The sequence below is a fragment of the Phalaenopsis equestris genome, unplaced genomic scaffold, assembly GCF_001263595.1.
Source record: "Phalaenopsis equestris unplaced genomic scaffold, ASM126359v1 Scaffold000789, whole genome shotgun sequence".
In the NCBI taxonomy this organism is placed as follows: Eukaryota; Viridiplantae; Streptophyta; class Magnoliopsida; order Asparagales; family Orchidaceae; genus Phalaenopsis; species Phalaenopsis equestris.
Window position 1 is genome coordinate 364,987 of NW_018165229.1, and position 17,292 is coordinate 382,278.

The following is a 17,292-nucleotide window of genomic DNA, read 5'->3' on the forward strand; positions in this document are numbered from 1 at the left end:
TAAATTTACCTTAGTTCAGATAGTTTGCATCTTCTCTAAGCATTTTTCTTCTATTGCTCCTCTTTAAATAAAAACTTAAACTTGAAAAAGTTAATTTAAAATAATAGTGAGCTACAACAGTCAATCAATACTCATACTTTAAATTTTAGAAACACAACAAAATGAAATAATATGCATGCTAGTAAGACATACAAAAATCAATGTAAATTATTTGATAGTTTAGCGATCAAATCTAAAGTGATCAGTCGATCATGCCCGGGTGATCGATCAAACTGAAGTGATCGAGTGATCGGACTGGAGCGACCGATTGAACCCAACATATAGAGTAATCGAACCAGAGCGGTCGATCAAACCCAAAGTGATTGGTTAATCGTGTCGGGGCGGTTGATCGAACCGAAGTGGTTGGTCGATCAGACGAAAATCGAACCAAAAGTGATCACGCGATCAACATGCAATGTATAAAATGTCACAAATGAGCATGCAAACATTGCAAGCCAAAGAACTTTGACAGCACTTCAATCTCGTCCTATTAACCTCGCATAGGTATCTAGAGTATTATTGCGTGGATATGTGGCATAGCTGCCTCCAACTATAGCAAGCAAGTGTGGGGAATTTTCCTTTATGATTGCTCTGAGGAATGATTCTCCGTCTCGTGCAAAATAGACTAGCTATAATATTTTCCCATTTTTGTAAGTGCGATGTTCTGATCCCTCCATAGAAGATTGATACTGCTACAGTTGTGGGAAATTGAGATTCCGACCTACTCGGGTTGGGGCTAAGGCTTGCAAGGATACACTCTTGGCTTCACAAGAGATTCGGTCATGAACGTAAATTCCTAAACTATGGCTTTATTTAGACATAACTGGCCAATGAATATGTGTATGGCTAAGACGAATAGTGTCGGTCAACCAACTTGCCCAACATGGGTGACCAAACTAACGATGACACCACACAAATGGACAATCAAAAGGCATATGGCTTGGCTGAGCGGTATCGCTCAACCAATCGGACTATCTGATAATGGGCAATCAATTAGACCGGACGAAAGCGGGTGGCTGGTTAAACTTGCCTCATGTGGGCGACCAAACCCACAATACCCAGCAAAATCTAATCCTAGGGCTGGCTAAGAAAGAAAATGTGAAGGTTGCGGAGATTATACCATTGTGGTGGTTGATTGAAGTCCAGCTGTTGCTCGGGAAGAAGCTCTCTTTGTCACAAAGAGATTCTGGCGATGCACCAAATACCAGCCTCTGCTCCCCACATGTGATGAAGCTCTCCTCGCGAGGAATTTTCTTGAGATTAGCCTCTTCTTCTTTTCATGTACTCATTGTACTTTATGAGAAATAGATGTTCAAGGATTATGTAATTTGTAATCCAATTTCTTGAGTAAAAAATAATAAGCATTTTCTGCTATATGTGAGCTATTTATAGTGACCACCTTATTTTTGTTAAAAAGATCACTCATAGTTCACAATAATTTTATGTAAGAGAAGCCTTGTTCTCTTAATTTGATTGTTGGCATGCATTTCGGGCAAGGTAGAAGTCCTACGGGCGACCTATACCTGGTACAACCAATAATCAATAAAAAAAAGCCTTGCTCTTCTCTTACCCAGTCTTCCAACGATCTACTCTATGCAGAGTCCAAATCTATTATACCCGCTCATCGTGAGTGTAGTTGACGTGCATATCCCGTTCATCTTTATGAATGAGGAATATGTGGTTATCCCGTCTACTTTGAATGAGTACGGTCGATATCCTTCTACTGATATGGTTTAGTTCAAAGGCTAAACATTTTTGTGGCTAAACTGCCATCATGGTCTAACCCCATCCTTAAATCCCCACATCAAGGAGATTCTTATCACCATGTCGGAAAGAGAGGTATTGCGTTGGTTGCAGCATTCAACTTGCCTAGCTGATCCATGCATAGGTGGGATACCTTCGTACCTACAATGAAGCCCTACTTTGGTCACCTTTTTATTTGTTTGAAAAAATCCATTTCTACAAGTTTGACTACCTCAATCTCCCTCAAACAAATAAGAAGGGATGTTATCCACTCAGTCTACTTAGTTCACCCGAACATCTCAACAACACAACTAACTTGGATAATTTGTTGTCTTGTCAGTAGACATGTTGTATCAGTTAGAACACTTGCTCACATAACTGATTCATGCCTAGTCAGAATCCTCAATACCCGACCAGATTGCGACACTTTTCTTGATAAGGACTACTTTCCTCATTCTTGAGGAAATCCCCAACAAGATTGTTGAGTTTGACTTTGTAAAAGGCTCCTTGTGGTTGGACCATCTCATGCATACACCCTTTAGATGCATCTTTGATATTTTGATCGACTCGGTTGACTTTGCTCACCATGTTGAAAAATGTGTCATATCAACTTAAAGCCTTTGTTTGTTTGGTTGATCTACGTCTAGGTGGGATATTTTCATACTCGCGAGTGAAAATCCTCAACAAAAGCCATCCTGTGGGTACATTTGGAAATCTCTACTATGGTAGGCCTACGTGGATCATCCCACCTCTTTAGAAAGTCCTATCAACTTGGCTAACTCTTCTCTCACATCGGAGCATATGTCGCACGGATTCGATCCCTCATGCTAGCTCATTCAGTCCAAGCCTATGCCAGATATTCTCATGCCCGCGAGAAAAATTCCCAACAAGGGTCGCTTTGCCAAAGCCCACAGAAGCATTGCGAGGTTGGATTGCCTTGTTCATCTGACTCCCTCATATACCATGTTTGATTAGGTTGATCTCATCACCTTGTAATTAGACATGTCGTATTGGTTAAGCCACTTAAGCTATCTAACTGATCTGTGTCGGGTCATAATATCCTTACATCTGACAATATCATGATGTTCTAAGAATTGTTTTGCTCTATTCTTGCTATAGCATCTTACGTCGCTAGACCCCCTTAGCCATCTTGCCTTTGATGTCACTTGAACCATATGACTCCTCAGTTAGTTCTTTCACTAGAATATCTCATCTTATGATGATTCATGGTTTCTTGGCCAGTTGATTTCGATGCTTCTTGAACCACATTACCCTTTAGTCGGTTCTTTCACGAAAGCATTCCCATCTCAGGACGATTATGGCTTTTTAGCCACTTGTTATCATGTTTCTTGAGCTGCACGCGCTTTAGCCAGATCTTTTATGAGAATGATCTTGTCTTTTGACAACGTCAACTTTTCAACCACCTTTCATCGTAGTTCTTGAATCATATGTTCTCTTCAAGTGATTCCTTCATGAAAGTGCGATAGAAGAACTCGAATTACATGTGATAATCTGACCTTTTACCATGCATACTTTTAAGGTCGAATGTAAATCCTTCGTTGTTTCTCCTTACCATAGCAGGTAATTGGAGCTTCATCAGTTTTTAGGTCGATTCATGCCCCCATGGCCCCTGAACTCACATACCAGGTCACACTTCTATGGCCTCTGAAAGTTAATTTTTTACTAAATGTTCCTAAGGTTAATTTTTTTCTAACAAAGACTTATTGCTTGGAAAAATAGACCATAACTGTCCACTTTACATTTCTATGAATGTGGATTGATTCATGTTGTCAAGGGTTCTTTTTTATTTGGGTGCATCGTGTTGACATCAATTTTTGATGTCACGAGTGTAGGGTGTCCATCTGCATGACTTAGGATAGCTTACGGCTTGTCCGTAATATCTGGTAGTTCAGACATCCACACGGGACTTTTCGACACTAGTCAGAGTCATTCTGCTAGGTTTTGGCTTAAGCTTAGGCGAAGGCCGGTCGGCATTCTGCATGTGAGAAGACTCTGATCGGGTCAATGAATATTATGCGTCGCGTACGCGTGAATGTTGTGTCTTACTTGTCACGCCATAAACCCACCGGTCGACGCTCCGACCGGCCGTATCTCCCTCGCCGGTAAGCGTCTCGACTCCGGTTTGGCCTCCCCGATCCTTCACAAGATGCCCTAGAGTACCGCTCCCTTTCTCGGTCTGCGACTTCACCGTGACCTCCACCTGCACCGCCATTCTTCTGTGTCGTCAACCGCACTCCAGCCAGATCTGAGGTGGCACCTCCTCCTTTTATATTCCATCACCAGTAAGGCCCGATTCTTCTTCCTTAGCCGCATCCGTGGATCACCTTTCGAGCACCACCCGAAGTTCTCACTCTCCGACGCCGACACGACCTGTTCGACCTGCTTTCCGGCGACCCTCGCCGTTAGTCGTCTTCCCCCCTCTCCAAACAGTAGTGCTTCTTCTCCTTCCACCTCGCAGTAAAAAAAAGAGTTCAAAACCTTCTGCCCTAGCGTCGATGCTACCTCAGCCGTCAGCCACGTCTCACACACCGGTGCAGCTGCCGTTGGCCTTCCCTCCTTGTCGACCCTCATTCCCCGGTGGTTGGAACGTCTTCGGATTGTCCTACCGTCGACAGACAGCGACAATACATCAGCTTGAAGAGGTGTGGACGTCTTTTCCTTTGCAAGGAAAGCTTCCCCTCTTTCACCGTCATTAAGCAACCCCTGCGGGAAGGTACGTTTTGGTTATATTTTCAAATGCCAAAATAGATTATTTTTGGGTACTTTGAATACCTCTTGCCCTCACTGGCTATTTCATGTCTTTCTTGTGTTTTGTTGCGAGATTACCGGAAAGTCGACCTCCTTGCACTCATTGGCCCTTTTTGTGGTTCTGTGCATGTTTTGCGAGATACGTCAGAGCGTGGACCGGGGCACCACCGGGGTTCGCCGGAAACGTGGGTTCTCCTTCAGCATAAAGAGAACTCGTCTGCAACTATTACGGTTGTGAGATCCACTAAAATTCTAACTAGCCTTAGAATTAGTGGTGTCTATGTGTGTGGGTTCGATCGCCCACACACGGGGTGCGTGCACCGATGTGGATCGGCGTGATGACATGTCTGCATGATGGATCGTTGGTTTTCCTAGAGTTATTCTTTAGGTTAGGACTTCCTGTGTATGGCCAAACACCATCCGTAGAGCCGAGTGTCTCCCCTTTGTTGTGAGCCTTAGTGCAAATCTCGATGGGTCAGAGTCCCTCACTCCCCTAGCTTTACGTAGAGAAGCTGGAAGGTCGAACTTAGCAAAACGAAATAAGCTTTGTAGCTGGCTCGCTTTGCAAAATTTGGAGGAGTTCGCAAAATGGGAAAAGCTTTGTAGTTAGCCCATTTCGCAACGCCGTGGAAAGTTTTTCCTCTAAAGATCCGAGGAGAAACTCCCCACATTTTCTCACCAAACCAAGAGGCGGCGGTGCCGCACGTCCAAGGGTCTAAACCTTAAGTTTCCCAGATAAGGTCATTAGCACGAGTCTGGTTTATTATCTGCATGTTGGTTTGCTTCATATTTCATTTTGCATTTCACTTCACTCCGACCGGCCGCCTCGGCCCGGTGAGCATCTCACTTCGCTCCGACCAGCCGCCCCGGCCTGGCGAGCATTTCACTTCGCTTTGACTGGCCCCTATGGTCCGATGAGCATCTCACTTTGCTCCTACCGACCGCCCCTACCCTGTGAACACCTCACATCGTTCCAATCGGCCGCCCCGGCCCAGTGAGCATCTCACTTCACTCTGACAGCCCCCATGGTTTGGTGAGCATCTCACTTTTCTCCTATTGGCCGCTCCAGCCCAGGGAACACCTCACTTCACTCTGATCGGCCACTCCCGCCCGGTAAGCATCTCACTTTGGTTTGACCGGCTGCCCCGGCCCGGTCGACTGATACTTTGGTTCGACCGGTCACCAAGGTCCGATCGACCGACTACTTGCACCACTGCATGTTGTGTGTGTACATATGCATGGTTTTTTGCATGTTCATCTGTCTTTTTTTGCATATTCAAGTCACTGACTCCACGCACATCCATTTTTTTGGGCCAGTGCAGCCACGACACGCCCATCTTTTCTGGTCACTACCGCATCGACACTCCATCTTTCAGGTCACTGTTGCCACGACACGCCCATCTCTTTCGGTCACTTCCGCCTCTAAACACCTTCGGGTCGCAGCCACTACAGCACGCCCATCCCTTTTATTCACTGTCGTCCCGTCACACCTTCCTCGAGTTGTTGACACCACAGCATGCTCATCCCTTTTGGTCACTGCCAAGGCGCCGCTTCGGCACACTTTCTTCAGGTCGCTGCCACCACGACATGCCCATCCCTTTCGGTCATTGCCGCCTCGGAACACCTTCCTCTGGTCACTGCCGCCACGGCACACTCATCCCTTTCGGGTCACTGCCGCCTCGGCACACTTTCTTCAGGTTGTTGCCTCCACGGCACGCCTATCTCGGGGTCATTGCCACTACAACACACTAATGTGTCGGGTCGCTAGCTCTACCATATGTTCATCGTTCCTTGAGTCTACACTTGCATTTGCATGTTTGTATGGGTAGCGAGCCAGGCTCGTTAGAAGAGTGACTCCGTATCGATCACGATGCCTTAACGAGCATTGCTTGCTTGGTTGATCCTGGTGAGCAATGTGAGTTAAGTCATCGGGATTGACACGAGTATGGGTCTTTCGTGACACCCCTCTTCGTGACGCTCTTTAGATCCTTTGGATCTTTAGGATGGGGTCGGTACGGCGACCCCGTCAAAGTCATACTATATCTAGACTTACCCTGCACTTAGATACTAGGTTAATGCACCTTTCGTTAGATGGTGTGCTAGGCTAGGATTTAGGATGTTAGGCACTCTTTTTGATGTCTGGTTATTATTCTCTGCTGGATTGGTTGCCCTGGCCAGACATCTTTCTTTTGCATCGTGCTTGTAGTGTGACTGTATGTTGCATATGTATGGTAGTGTGTTAGTGGTAGTGTGTTAGGGTGTTTGTTAGGGTGTTTTTCTGCAAGGAGTCATGCCTATTTATATGCACACACACGGGTACCGCTATTGGGGGAGCATGTTATGATTTCTGACCATTTTGCTTGCATGTGCTATTTAGCTCCACACTTTTAAGGTATGACTCATTATACGTCATATGCATGTGGTCTTTCCCGATAACAATTGTTTTCATGCAAGATTGAGTCTTTTCCTTTTTCTTATGTACTTTTTAGAGTTTAGGAGAGTCATGTAGCAAAAATAAGATACGGGCACAGGTTCCGAGGCATTTGGCGTGGGAACCACATGAAGAGGACTAGGAGCAGATGCTCGTGCCCTGTATCTTAATTCTGTATTTTTACATTGATGTATAGAATTAGGACCGGGCATGTATATGTTGAGTCTGACCGCTCTTTTCTTTTCTGGGATATGTTTCCGATCCAGCGACACCGGCCTGTTTTTATTTTGATTTGGCTTGTGTTATTTTTTGCATCATGTTGCATGCCTACACATCTGCATGTGTTTTCCTTGTTTCTTTCTGTGATATGAGATTTCTACGATGTAATTTAGGTTCTCCAGGACTTAAATTCCTAATTTTTCTATAAAAAAATCATAAATAAAATATTCAAGATAATTAAAATTTAGGATTAAAATATTCAGGATTTAAAAATTACAATTTTACTTTCCTGCATATATTAATAGGGCCTCCACAATACTTAAGGACTGCTTTAGATAATTGCATCATATCTTGCATGTCCCGAGGAGGAATCGAGGAGGAGTTCTCATGCTTCCATGCTTCTCCAACCTGACTGTCCCAGCATACCTTCATATAGGTGGTTGTCTAATGTGTCTAGGGTGTTAGAAGCTCCCCGACCCAGACAGGTTGTAATTCCTTTTGTCTAGAGTGTTTCCAGCTTTGTAGTTAAACCTCTATTTTTCTTTCTTTCCTGAGACATTCTTGCCACTTCGGCAGGTATAGTCCTACCTCTAAAAGCTCCAGCTTATAGTCATAGGATAGAGTTTCCTTCCTTCGACCTTAGGACTACCGAGATCCCCCGTGAACGACACAATTCACAGATTGCTGATCGGGAATTTCAGGACGTGTTGGATCGATTACCCTCACGACTAGGAAGACTTAGGGTCCTAGTAGTTGTGTATGACGGGTCTGCGGTATCCCGACCCAATTACCTCCACCTTTTAGGATCACTCTACATTCCTTTTTGTTGAGCCCCTTTGAGCCTTATCGCTCATTGACTTCGTCGATATCATCTTGACGGTCTAATACCGATGAGTTGCCGCCCATTTCGGATACGACGATTTGTCCTCTGCTAACATTCCTTTGATTGTCTATATCCCATGTCTATGATAATATAAAGTGAAACTCTTTTTATCGAGAGTATTTTTGGGTATCCCCCAAGATGTAATTAACTAGTAGGAACATGTTCCTTTGGGAGTGCTCTTGACCCCAGAACATGTACATACACATGACTCTCTGGTTATGAGTAGTCTACGTACATACTTCTTTCGCGGATATTGGTTTAAGGTGCATCCGCCCGATCTTGTTTGGGTGGACATACTTGATCTATTATTGTGAGGTTTATCACACGTAGACTCTCCATGTTTCACTTTTTCTCTTGTTTGTCTCTTTGTCGCATATCCCTTCTTATTCGATTTCTCTCCTATTCAAATCACTAATTTGATTCGAGAGGGAGATTTATTCGAATAAGGGAATTATATGATGATCGACAAGCTGACGACTCCTTTTAAAATAAAAAAGAGAAAAATGAATGGAAACACATCGATCAACATAATTAGCTTGATAACTCTGACATACCTCGACATTAATGCCCCTGGGCTTTAAAAAATAATGTTATGCGGATTCAATGTAAAGGGTATGAGGGTTCTTGGCTCGATAACCGTCCTATTAAGGATTTGTGATTTGGTGACAAGCATAAAGTTTCACATAATATAATAAGAAACTTCTTTGAATGTCCTATTAGGCCAATCATAGCTGCAGAAACACAGAATGATGACATCTTCATCACTTCAATATATCAAGTATTGGCATGAATGATTCAAATGATACATAAAAAGATATTTACAAACATTTTCCAATTCATAAAATTAGAATCTATGAGGATACAACGTACTATGCACTAAATAATTAGAAAACTTTACTTGAGATGGTACAAAAGAAAAAAAAAGAAGAAAAAAGAAAATGAAAATGAAGAAAAAAATTAAACATGGAACAACAACTCAGAAAACCTCTTATTGCTTTGTTGCAATAAAAAGGTGGAGGTTATTCAAGAATATAAGGTTGAGGACACAAATAAGAAATTAGAATGCTAATAATGTAATAAATACAAACTTCAATCATTAATATTGACTTTGAGTCAAGTTTAAAAGAAAAAGAAGAAAAATGCATTGATAATCTGTAAAAGGAAACTAATGTATGAAATATCTTTAGTGAAAGAAGATGAAAATAAATATAAGTATAAGTATAAAAAAATGTATTAGAGAATAAACTAATATGTGCAAACTGTGACATTAACCTTATTATCTTTAGATTGGATTAAGGGGATGGAGGTTAAGTAAGCATGTAAATGTAATGATAAGTTGATCAAGTTTTATCATGGATCTTCTTCCTCTAGTTCTAGACCAAATGTAAAACTAGAAAATAATATTTTTTTTAAAATTAAAGGAACTTCCCATTAATTGGCACTCCTCTATGTAAAAAACACTTCAAAAGAGGGTTTGATACAACTACACCGGTTTCAAATACAAATCACACTAATTCAAGAAATTGTGATAACAACATGATAAATATAAATTGAATATATGTGTTGGATTTAGAGTTGTTTAATTAATCGATAATGTTGGAATATTTATTAATCACCACCAATCATTTGAAATCTGAAATGATCATTACATAAAGGCACTAATTTTTTTTGGTGAAAAGTGCTTATAAATGTTGGAGGATTCAGAGGACCCTCCAATTAGGGATGCATCCATCAAATTGGAGCAAATTAAATTTATAATTCATGATTTAAAAGAAGTAAATGTGGGAACAATAGAGGATCCTCTACCAACCTTTATAAGCATGTTATTGGGTGAAAATGAAGCACATGACCTGATTAGACTAATCTCTAAGTTTAAGGCTATTTTGCTTGGAGCTATGATGTATGACTATATTAGCTCCTAAAGTTGTTGTACATAAACTTGAGATAGATCCTAATGTTATTCCTGTGAAAAAATATTCTTCAAGCATGTGCTTATAAGTTGAGCAATAAGTAATAACTGGATTAAAAAATTGATCAACGTTGGTTTTATCCAAAAAGATAAGTATCCATCTTGGCTAGCACAACATAAGTATCCATCTTGGCTAGCTTAGTGCTGGTTAAGAAAAGGATGGTCAAATTTTTGCATGTATCAACTTTAAAGATCTAAATAAAGCATGTCCCAAAGATGAATATTTGTTACCTATGGTTGACATGAGTTCTTCTCATGTGATTTTCTCTTTCATGCATGGGTCATATAGTTAAAACCAGATTAAGATGCTCTCTAAGGACGAGAATTACATTGCATTCCAAACATCCTTTGATTTCTATTATCATAAGGTTATATTTTTCTGTCTTAAAAATGTCGGCGCCACAGATTACCGGACCATGACTAAAATTTTCATGAACTCATCCATAACTAAGTTGAATGTTTTGTTGATGATTTAGTCGTCAAATGCAAAGAAAAAAAAAAGACCACTTGTTCAATTTAAGAATTATCTTTGAGTTATTATATCAATATAATGTCAAAATGAATCCACAAAAATGTGCCTTCAAAGTTACTTTAGATAAACTCTTGGGATTTGTTGTTTAGCACTGTTGGATTAAGATTGATCCCTATAATATTAAAGCTACTTTTAAATTTTTTACACAATTAAGATTCTTTCAAGGGAGATTGTTTACCTTAGAAATTTTATATTTAATCTTTCTGGGAGGTTTCAACATTTTTATTGTATTAACTAAAAAGGATACCAAGTTTACTTGAGATGATAAATATTAACATGTTTTTTGAGAACATAAATCAATATCTGATGACACCACATGTATTAGTAGCTCCTATCCTGAGTAAACTTTTGATGCTTTACAACGCAAAATTAGACGACTCTCTCGGAGCTCTATTGTCCAAAATCAATAATGAGGGCAAAGAAAATGTATTATATTAATTTAGTTATTATTTGATTTTTGTGTAGTTGAAGTATCCTTCAATTGAGAAAAATTATTTGACATTAATATTTGTAGTCCAAAAGCTTTTGCATTACATGTTTTCTCATAAAATCAACCTTATTTTAAGATTTAACAATTGCAACATTTGATGGCTCAAACAATATTATTTGGAATACTAGAAATATGGTAGTTGGTCTTATTACAATTTGATATAACATTTGTTCCACTTCAAGTTGTGAAAGGTCAAGTCTTGTCTGACTTATTAGCAGCGTACTAGCTTCTTATAGATTCATCTCCAAATGATGGCTTAACTGAGGAATAAGTTATAAATTTAAACAAACAAGATAACTATTGCTAGAAGATGTACTTTGATGAAGCTTCATCTTCCCAAAATGGTGAATAACCTCAAATAATCATTCATGGGAAAGTAAAAAATTAGATTGATTTTCATTACTCCTGATGAAGGAATTATCATACATATCTTTCCACTTATCAAAACCTTGCACTAAAAACAAAGCAAAATATGAATCTCTAATTATTGATTTGGAGTCAGTTATTCTTATGTATAAAATACACATCAAGATTTGTGGGATTCTCAATTGATTATGAAAACGAAAACAAAAAATACAAAGTTTCGTGATAAAGCTAAAACAGTACTATTTGTATACCATGAAACTCCTCGAGCAAATTCTAAATGTGACATTATACCAAATACCCCATGGAGATAGCTACCTAGTAAACAATTTGGCAAAACTCGCTAAGAAACTTGTGTGCCCTGAAGAAGATTCTATTCATATCGATATACAAGGGCGTCAATTTTTTATTTCTAATCAATATGGAATATTTGCTTAAATTATTTACTAATGGGAATGTTGCCCTTGCAGGTAAAGAGGACATAAGTGACCGACGATAGCCATTTATAGATTACTTATAAATAGAATAATTATTCCAAGAGAAATCTCTAGCCCACTAGATCAAAAAAGGAGCATTGTCCTATACTTTGATTGATGATGTTCTTTATAAGATCGTTTGATTAGATGTGGTTAAAATGTATTTAAAAATCAAAAGCATAGAAGATAGTTAACAAAATACATTCCAACTTAAGTGGTGATCATTAGTCTGGTCCAAATATAAAGACAAAGATTAAAAGACTTAGATATTATTAGCCTGCTTTGATTATAGATTGTATGGAAGTTCCTAAGAAATACATCAATGAAAAATACACGGGATTGTGTTACATCAACTTCTTAATGTTCTGCACACAACAATTGCCTTTGGGACTTTTGAGTATTAGGGTATGGATGTAGTGGGGGTCAAATATACCTCCTTTCTCTATGATCATAAGTTATTATGTCAGCTACAAACAGCATCTCTAAATCGGTAAAGGCAATATCATTATGAGAAGTTAAATAACATTATGTTCTTCAGTTCTTCAAGAACCATTTCATATATATGTTTGAAATTCTCTATCAAATAATATTTAACAATGGTTCTACCTTTAAAAGCAAAAATATTAATAATTTTATCTAACAATAAGGTACGGACTAGAGATTTTCCATGATATACTACCAGAAAAATGGATTAGTAGAAGCTTTCAATTAAATATTAGTTTATATATTATTTGATGATAATAAAAGATAATGGAACGAATAATGATTGTATGCTCTATGGCCTTACAAAACCATATATAAAACCCCAACTTAGCCTGCACCTTATGTCTTAGTATATGGGTCAGAGGTTGTACCCCCTCTAGAGTTTCAAGTCCCTTTACTAACAATAATAGTCAATAATAAGATCATAATAAGCTTCATTTATAAGAACTTGAGAGTTTAGAAAGGAAGCATCTACTGGCCCAATAAAACCTCAAGTTAAACCAAGCTAAAATGGTTTAACTCAGGATAAATTGGTCTATTTTAGAACTTCTTGAGTTGGTTACTTTGCCTAAGGTCTTTGTTTTGCATTAGCTTTAGTCATTTGCATAAAATTCATGCCCATATAGCTTGATTTTCATAATCAAATTGTAAGGCCAATTTTATCTTTTTAATAAATAATAACCTAGCATATCATGCATTTCAGAAGATCAGACTTGCATGGTTTTGAGATGTTACAAAAATTTAGCTAGTAATCCTATCCAGACAAAATTATATGTCTGGTAGAGTTGGACTCCTTTTAGTCATTTGTGGGATTGAATTATTAAGTCCCTTTGTTTACATTTTCTCATTAGATTAAGTTTGAGTTTCTATTTGGCTATTAATCTCATATTTAGTCTTAGGATTTTGAGCATGCTCGTCTCACTACAACATAAATCCTTATCTCCTAGCTTTCTTACGATTTGATATCTTTGAAATATAAATCCTAATTTCTAATAAAATGTCAATTCAAACCAATAAATTTCTTCAATTTCAAAAATCATGAAAACCAAACCATAGGATAATAGATATATCAATGAGTTTCTCAATACCTAAACACTTCCTATTATTTCTCCTTTTGATTCCGATAATTATTATTCAACATTGATCTTTCCTATTTGAAATTCCAATTAAGTAATCATTAAAACTAAGCTTTGAAAATCTTGAAGATTTAACATCATCTATAATCAAAGAGATTTCTTTAGTGATTTTGCCCCTCAAAGTGTAATTAACTATATGAGTTTTTTTCTTATAAGAAATTTGTAACCCATATTAATTTAAATCCTATCTAGCATTCATTAGGAAAAAAAATTGTTGGTTTAAGCATAGGCTCATTAAATATTTAATAAAATTCTTTATTTCTGAGTAATCAAATCCATCCTTCTCAAGCCTCTAGGCCTTAAGTTTTAAGGATGCTAGAGCTGATTAAAAGATGCAAGGGGTCGCTGTGACAGTTAGTTTCTATAGCATTGAATTCTTCCAGTATTTTCAAACGATTATTTTACTGTAATTTTGTATTCTTTACTAAAAGGTAATTAATAGTTATATTTTTAATAATGAAATTTTGAATGTTTAAACATTAAAATAAAGAAGTTTAGGTATATAGATAATGTAAATGCAAAATAACTGTTGTATCCATTCAAATGCCACTAATATAAAATAAATAAGGTGATAAATATGAATCATCATAAATTCAAAACTATGATGAAATTCAGCTCATTGGATAAAAGTTCATGTGAAAGAATATTGGGAGCAGAAATTTATGATATTGTTGAAGATTTATGGTCTTTAATTTCACTGTGCTTGCAATGATAATTGAACAATATCCATATATGGACATATTTTGATAGCGCTTGCAAGTGCTCCATTTACCGGACACCGCACGTCTGAACGGCTAACCACTGACAGCCACATCACAATACACATCATCAGTGATCAACCTTTTCAAAATTTTCTAGTGCTATTATGTCTACGCCAGGCTAGGTCTGGAGAACTCATCAAACCACAAGCATTTCAACATCATTTGTTAGTAGCTAGTACTCTCCATCTCCTCACTACGTCTTCACTTTCGGTCTCCTCTACTGACCTCTACTTTATAAAGAACAGAGGTGTCAAGCATTTCTCATAAATTTACTTTTTCACATTCTTCATTCACTCCTACCCAAAAGTTCTCAAGTACATTAAATTATACAGCTCGTAATAGATTTTACAAAACTAGTGTCCCAAGTTGGCAGTCATAAATAAAGGCTCCAGTAAAAAACAAAAGTAAAATTTTACAGATTTCTGTTTCAACATAGTTCTACTGATAAGGTGAAATAGTGTTAAATTAAAAGCAAACATCTCCAACAAGTTATCAAGAAAGAGAAAGCTGTACACAATTCTGTGAGGTGGTTTGTTTGAGTTTACTTTATGCGCAAATCAATCTTCAAGCAATCCACTGAGAAGAACAAAACCCAGAGGGTTTAGGGTTTTGGTTTTGTTCTTCTCAGTGGATTGCTTGAAGATTGGATTATTTTATATAATGAACGGTGTAATTTGATTAATTCGATCAAATTTTAAGGGTTTAGGGTTTAGGGTTTAGGGTTTTGGTTTTGTTCTTCTCAGTGGATTGCTTGAAGATTGATTTGCGCATAAAGTAAACTCAAACAAACCACCTCACAGAAACAATCAACAATCTAAATTATACTGCAAATCATATGAAAAAGGAATAATCAGCATTAAATTGTAACTATGATGAAATTTGTGAAAATTTAAACTCTGAATAATTTATATTAATCATTTGATGCAATATGAAGGAAAAAAAACATGTTAAGAATATATAAAAAAAGATCCCTAAAGCAAAGCCATGAAGAAATTTGTGTTTATCAACTATAATTCACAAAGAGTAAAGAAGGTATCATAAAAAAATGGAAAGATAACTGCCCCGATGCATCAACCGTGAACAAAAGTTACTTCTCCCTGAAAGCATAATAAGCACAGAAGCATCCTCACTGAAACATTATTATTATATAATATGAGGCCAGTTGAAAGTAAACAACATTTCTCAAAGCAAGTAATATATATATAAATTCTTTTTGCTAATCATGAAATAGTGCAGAGATTCTATAATTGAGGGAGTATAATACACTGCCATAGAATGAAATCATAGAAATTGAAAAAGATCATTTAGTAAAAAATAACAAAGTTATAAAACTACTACACTAGATGTTAAGGTTTTCATGTCAATGTGAAAGATCAAAATTAAATAAAAGGGAAAAAAGGACTTTAAAATGGATGTTCAGATTATATTGATCGTGTTTCTTAACAGATTCATAAGTTCAATACTTCTTACATTTCCATGCAGCACATTAACCAAGAAACAAGTTTAATATAAATTAGTACAATGACTATAGAAAAACCCCCGTCTATTTTATGTGAAATAATTGAATAATTCGATTCTGATACATGGCATCAGTTGAATACATATCAAAGCCGATAGCCTGATTGAATGCCCTGCTCACAAGGCTGGTTTATGAATAAAACACTATTAACACTTTATTTGTTTGTCATAAATTACAACCAGCTCAGTATTTACAAAAGCATATAAATCTGCTTATTCAGTTAAAATGGAATATGAGTTTCCTGTTGTATCATCAACATTCCAGCATATTAATTTAGAAGAACCCCATATATGCATTTCAGACAACTAGTTCCATCAATTTCTTGCTTATTCTAACATTTAGCTAACTAGGGGTAGAATTAATAAAACAAAGAATACTTCCACGACATGCAATTTTAGTTGATGTGAAATTAACATTCATCAACAACTATTAATAAGGGACCAATAAAGAATGTCTAAAAATACTAGATTATCACAAAAAATAATTACCATATAAATGGTTATATAACCTGTAGAATTAAAACCAGGTTATAAGCAAAGAAATGTGCTTGTTGTATTCTCAATCATCAAAACTTGATGTAAGAATGGCAGTATGACCATTTATGTTGTGATGGAACTGATTAATTGTCTGCAAGTTCTTGAATTAACAACCATTGAAGAAACAGTAATAAAAAATGCTTTGGGATTTTCAGAATGAAAGGTATAAGACAAAATAAAATGGAGCATAGAAGTTGATAAGTAATGAAAAGGAACAAAGCTGAAAGACCAAATGTAATATGGATAAAATTCTCCCAAAAAGGAATAGTGGAAAGTTTACAATAGAGTTAACACCAAGTATAGGACTGGAACACTCAAGGAGAATTCGCAAAGCCAAGTTAAAGCCGCTGAAGATGATGATATCATAAACATGTGTAATTTAAACAAACACATACAAACATTTACAAATAGTCTACCTTTATGATCAATTGACATGAAAAGAGTTCATATTCTGAATACAACTTCTTAATGTTAATACCGTCAAAACACAAAATTAATATTATGTCATCGGTTGATCTAGACGACCGCTAATTGGAACATGATGAGAAAATATAAAAAATGCAGTGCTCCTCAGTAAAATTTTAGCTTCAACTTAAACATTTCAAATTTAAATTCATTTAATTTGTCCATGACATTGCTTGGAGCATACATTCTCAATAAAATATCTAATTGGTACCCCATACATCATAAAATTTATTGAATCCTTTAACCTATAAACTAATCCAAAAGGTTAGGGTGCACAATAAAAGTGAACCAAAAAATACAAACTAAAAAGGCTAAATTGGTTGCTTTGTTTTGGTTTCATATTGATATTTTGTCAAAATCAACTTGGCTTGGCTTAACATAGGTTTGAGGCTTTGCAAAAAACAAAATTAATCAAACAAATATCTATCTGTATATGTATGTGTGTGTGTGTGTGTGTGTGTGTGTGTGTCTATATATA

At 37.1% G+C, this 17,292-nt stretch overlaps 1 protein-coding gene across 4 annotated transcripts in view; it reads right to left on the minus strand.

Annotated features, from left to right (window-relative positions):
• Nucleotides 1-14,790: 14,790 nt before the first annotated feature.
• The window catches only part of LOC110031228 (RRP15-like protein), a 37,725-nt gene continuing 35,223 nt past the window's right edge, over nucleotides 14,791-17,292 (minus strand). For 2 of the 4 annotated variants that reach the window (XM_020734332.1, XM_020734329.1), the window contains exon 10: nucleotides 14,791-14,870. The gene's annotated coding sequence lies outside the window, so the exon portion shown is untranslated. Of the gene's footprint in view, nucleotides 14,871-15,266; nucleotides 15,424-17,292 lie in introns of those variants that run through there. The other 2 variants (XM_020734330.1, XM_020734331.1) reach the window with 2 other exon arrangements.